The 5,705-nt window shown below is 43.8% G+C and overlaps 1 long non-coding RNA gene across 1 annotated transcript; it reads right to left on the reverse strand.

Annotated features, from left to right (window-relative positions):
- Nucleotides 1-1,842: 1,842 nt before the first annotated feature.
- On the reverse strand, nucleotides 1,843-3,292 carry LOC142301265 (uncharacterized). Its single transcript, XR_012752732.1, has 4 exons — nucleotides 3,213-3,292; nucleotides 2,189-2,259; nucleotides 1,992-2,086; nucleotides 1,843-1,913 (listed from the first exon to the last, which is right to left on the reverse strand). It is a non-coding gene; the product is annotated as an uncharacterized LOC142301265 (long non-coding RNA).
- Nucleotides 3,293-5,705: the final 2,413 nt, after the last annotated feature.

The raw sequence follows: 5,705 nt of genomic DNA on the forward strand, positions 1-5,705 counted from the left end.
ACGGTTCAGTAAAAGTCCTGCTGTTTATTAAGGAAGACATAAACCGCACTCCGGGTACATAACTTTCTTGTGAAAGGGACACTCTGCTTACTGGCCATCACTCAGTGTTCAAGTCCGTCAATTCAGCGGTTCACCCGCACAGGTTTGGATCCACTTAGCTCACTGGTCTCCCACTGGAGATGTCTCCCTCCAGAGAGGCCTTAATACCTCTGTGCACTGGAGCAGTCTCTCCATACAGGCTGCTGCTCACACTCTGCCTCCTGCCAGTCTCGCCACACAGGCTGCTGCTCTCACACTGCCTCCTGCCAGTCTCTCCACACTGGCTGCTGCTCACACTTTGCCTCCTGCCGGTCTCTCCACACAGGCTGCTGCTCACACTCTGCCTCCTGCCGGTCTCTCCACACAGGCTGCTGCTCACACTCTGCCTCCTGCCGGTCTCTCCACACAGGCTGCTGCTCACATTCTGCCTCCTGCCGGTCGCTCCACACAGGCTGCTGCTCACACTCTGCCTCCTGCCAGTCTCTCCGCACACTCTGCCTCCTGCCAGTCTCTCCGCACACTCTGCCTCCTGCCAGTCTCTCCACACACTCTGCCTCCTGCCAGTCTCTCCACACACTCTGCCTCCTGCCGGTCTCTCCACACAGGCTGCTGCTCACATTCTGCCTCCTGCCGGTCTCTCCGCACAGGCTGCTGCTCACACTCTGCCTCCTGCCAGTCTCTCCACACAGGCTGCTGCTCACACTCTGCCTCCTGCCAGTCTCTCCGCACAGGCTGCTGCTCACACTCTGCCTCCTGCCGGTCTCTCCGCATAGGCTGCTGCTCACACTCTGCCTCCTGCCGGTCTCTCCACACAAGACTAGAATAGAATAAATCTGGCTCAACCGTGTTTAGGAGGTGCTCTGAAGTAAAACAGTAACAGAATATAGTAAGATAACTTCGGCACTCAAGGGTAATGGAAATTCATAGACAAAAAGATTCGTGTACTTATTTTATTGTGAGAAAATAATTTTTTGAAAATAGCTTTCCTATATGTTACCAACGTTTCGGCCTATACAAAATGGCCTTAATCACGGTGATAGGAATCTGTGTATGTATAACATAATCACAATCGGTAGTGTACAGAGAAATACAAAATCTGATAACAATGAATAATACAAAATCACAACAAAAGTAAATTCTTGGCACAGAGTGTATACATCCATGTCAAAAGAAAAAAGACGAGCATATCCGTACCTGTCAGAAAAACAACTTAATATTCAGTGTTTTTTTCAAAACGAGAGTTGCTGGAAATATGTATCACAATTTCTAAAAGAAAATAGCATGTTAAAAAATCTATAGAGATAATAACACCGACTGACCACACGGGGGTGATATAGATTAAAGGGGAAAAAAGGCAAAAAGAGCGAAAAAAATGAAAAAGAGGAAAAAGAAGTTTGTTTCAGAGGGGAGAAGGAGATTATATGAAATGGTACCTATGGGATAGGATTACTTGAAACCTGCATGTATGTAGATATTCAGGTGTGTCCACCAGATTACATGTCACTGGAGTCTATTGTGCGCCCACAATCATCAATAGTGTCTGAAGAAAAATAAGCCCTAGTTACAGAGCGTATTCATGATAGGCCGGAGCAGGCGTATGGAGAATGTGGCGGGCATACCTTGATGACTATAGTAAATTCTAGAGATATGTCTCTTTCCCAAAGGGATGAATAATGTCCTTCTACTGAATTGGTAATTGGAATCAGGTTGTGTGATTATGCATAAAAGAAAAAAGAAAAAGCACTTTTTCAACAGGGTGAACCAATTGTCACGTCCCTGATATTATATTAAAACGGGTCATACCTGTAATCATGTACGGGTTTATATATATTAAATGACAGTACTATGACAGAGCGCATATGAGAATATGGCATCTGTAATGCATAAGAATCAAAAAATCATTCAAAATGACTAAGCAAAGTATGGAAAAAGGAAGGTTAAACACAACATACCTGGTATTAATAGTGCATTAATATAATATAGTAGGAAATAGTCTAGTCCACTGGCATAAATGAATAATGCGGTAAAATGGGAAATGTTATAGGGCCTGCAAAATTGTACACAAGGCAAATGGGTAAATGTTAGATATATGTTGGTATATGAAAAAGAGCAATAGGGACCCTTATAAAAGATGCATGTAACAACATACCTATATAATGATAGACATGTGAGCCATAGAGCCTGAAAAAAGTGCTGCTGTATCACTTGTTTGGATGAAGTCTGTGAATAAGTTATAGGAAATAGAATGAAGCATGAATGGTGAACGTGTGTCCACATGATAAAAAGAGGATTAAAAACATACCCCACTGTTCAGTTGAATTATACCAGGTCCAGCTATAAAAGGATTATAGTGACGGGAATAGTGGCTGTAAAACAGGGTGAGACTAAAGCTAGGGTCACACGTAGCGATGCAGCAGCGATCACAACGACGACCTGAACTTCTCAGGATCGCTGCTGCGTCGTTACATGGTCGCTGGTGAGCTGTCACACAGGCAGATCTCACCAGCAACCAGTGACCAGCCCCCAGCCAGCAGCGACGCGTGGAAGCATGCTGCGCTTGGTAACTAAGGTAAATATCGAGTAACCAAGCAAAATGCTTCGCTGGTTACCTGATATTTACCTTGGTTACCAGCGCACACCGCTTCGCACTGGCTCCCTGCACTTGTAGCCAGAGTACACATCGGGTTAATAAGCAAACCGCTTTGCTTATTTACCTGATGTGTACTCTGGCTACGTGTGCAGGGAGCATGGAGCCAGCACTGGCAGCCTGAGAGTGGCGAACGCTGGTAACGAAGGGAAATATCGGGTAACCAAGCAGCCTTTGCTTCGTTACCCGATATTTACCTTGGTTACCAGCGTCCGCAGAAGGCTGCTCCCTGCACATTCAGTTGTTGCTCTGTCGCTGTCACACACAGCGATGTGTGCTTCACTGCGGGAGAGCAACGTCCAAAAAATGGTCCAGGACATTCAGCAAAAACCGGCGACCTCACAGCAGGGGCCAGGTTGTTGCTGGATGTCACACACTATGACAGTGACGACGACGTCTCTGCTACGTCACAGAAAATGGTGACTCAGCAGCGATGTCGCTGTCGTTGTGTGTGACATGACCGTAAGTGCTCTGGACGCTGAGGTAATTAACATAGCAAACAATTGTTATAGAAAACGTGTCTTACCTGCAGTGACTTGTCTGGTGTCTGGGGGAACCGCCATTAGTGCTGGTGAGGGCAGTATAAATAGTGAATGGAAGGAGAGATAATACATATGCTTCCTGGTCTGTGGAGCGCAAGGTCAGGAGCTGGAGCGCAAGCTCAGGCATGCGCAGTGCCCCAGCATGGTGCTGGAAGACAGTGCATACACTGTGTATCAAGCAAAGCTGTCCAGAGGAATGGACATGACCATCGTGCAGGAAAAAGGTGAAGTGGTGCAGAGGGGACGATTCTGCACTATCGGGAATGTGATGAAGTGATGATTAACGTGTCTAAAAGAGAAAATGTAATGTTTAAATTACAGCACAAAAATGAACATTATTAGTATAAGCAATATTTTTAGAATGAGTCATAAGGACTGGTGTTATGTTGGGTAGATGTCAAAACAAGGTAGGAATAGATAACCATATTATATTAATATAAAGAACAGTGTTATATTCATCGGACCCATGGTCAGTAAAAAAGATGAATATTAATTTACTATGGAATAGGATCTAAGTCCCAGGGAATCACACGTGAATAACATAGATATGAAGTATAATTCATGGAATAAAAGAAAATAAAGAGAGGACAGGAGAAGAGAATATGAGAAGGAAAACCCAAGTACTTTATTGTGTCAAAAATGTATGTGAATATAACGAAGTGAGATTTTATATAAAGAAATCGTATTCACGATTAAGTCCGTTAGGTTCTAATGTTTGGAGGACATGGATCCAGTAGGATTCTCTCTGTTTGAGTCTACGGATCCTGTCTCCCCCTCTCCTATTTGGTGCGACATGTTCAATCACCTGGTACCTTAATTGAGCAACAGAATGCTTGTGCTACAAAATGGGCAGGTATGGGGGCCAAGATCCGCTTACACCTTATAGTGGACTTGTGCTTGTTTATGCGGTCTCGGATATGCTGGGTGGTCTCCCCAACATACCCGAGACCGCAAGGGCACTTAAGTACACCACAAACGAAGAGTCGCAAGTGAAGAAATCATGTAACTGAAAAATCCTACCTGAGCGAGGATGTGAAAATGAGTCTCCTTTAGTGATATTAGAGCATTGCATGCAGTGCAAACAAGGGTAATTCCCTTTGTGTGTTGTTGCCAATGTCAGCTCTGACTAGTGTATCCCTGAGATTTCTGAGTCTCTTGTTGCAAAAAAGCAGTGGGGAGTGAAATTCGGGGATTGAAGGATAGGATTTACTTAAGGAATCCCAATGTCTTAGGATGGTACTGCGTATCTGTTGAAATTGATGAAATGTGCTAACAAAAGCAACCCTGGGATTGGTGAGTGGTGTCCTTGAAGTAGTGAGAGGACTGAAACCAACAATATTAGAGGGATAACCCCTATTGGTGAATTTCTGTTCCATCTCTAGATGACGTAGAGTACGTTGTGAGGGGTCAGACACTATACGTTGTACCCTCATGTGTTGTGACTATGGAAGTGCCTTCTTGGTGTGGAGTGGATGACAACTCGTATAATGCAACAGACTGTTTTTGTCAGTCTTCTTTGTGTATAGATCTGTGCTTATCACACCTTCAGGTGAAACTCGGACCAACGTGTCCAGAAAATTAATACTTTCTAAATCATGATGTAGAGTGAAAGTTAGATTAGATACATAGGTGTTGAGGTCGTCGAATGTCTGAAGAGAAATGGGGTCACCCTGCCAAATAATGAAAAAATCATCAATGTAGCGCCTCCATTTATGCACGTGTTGGATATAGAGGGGGTGTGTATAGACATGGCTGTCCTCAAATCCAATTTTGCCATGAATATATTTGCATAAGGAGGCGCTACATTGGACCCCATCGCTGTGCCTTGACGCTGGGCAAAAAAAACTGGTCCTCGAAGAGAAAAAAATTCTCTTCTAAAACGATTTTCAGTAAATCCAAGCAAATCTGTTTCTGCAAATCTGTCAATTGACCAAATTTATCTAAGAACCAACCAACGGACTCGATGCCTAATGAGTGATGCTTGTGTACAAACTATTAACATCGAGGGTGACAAAGGCTATGGGCGGGAATTCTCTCAATAGCACGTAGCTGACTTAGAAAATCTGACGTATCCCTGATGTATGAAGGAATGTTTACAATAAGAGGAGTGAGAATTGTTTCCAGTGTAATGGAGAGTGGGGAAAGTCTAGAATCCGGAGATGCAACTATGGGGCGACCGGGGGGCTTTTGTAAATTCTTGTGTACCTTTGGTAAGGTATAAAAGACAGGTGTTATTGGATTATTTTTTATCAGATATTATGCCAATTTGATATCAATGATACCTTTGTTGAAAATAATGATCAACCTTTTTAATAACAACCCTAATGCGTGATGTCTGGTCTTGTGAGATGATAAAAAGGAGTAACCCCGGCACACAGTACAAGAAAAATTGGAACAGTCCAGGTGTAGTATGCTTGAATTATTTTTATTTTTCACAGATAGACGGTACTGTCCGACGTTTCGGCTTGTGCAAGAGC

The sequence above is a fragment of the Anomaloglossus baeobatrachus genome, chromosome 4 (genome assembly GCF_048569485.1).
Source record: "Anomaloglossus baeobatrachus isolate aAnoBae1 chromosome 4, aAnoBae1.hap1, whole genome shotgun sequence".
Taxonomy (NCBI): Eukaryota; Metazoa; Chordata; class Amphibia; order Anura; family Aromobatidae; genus Anomaloglossus; species Anomaloglossus baeobatrachus.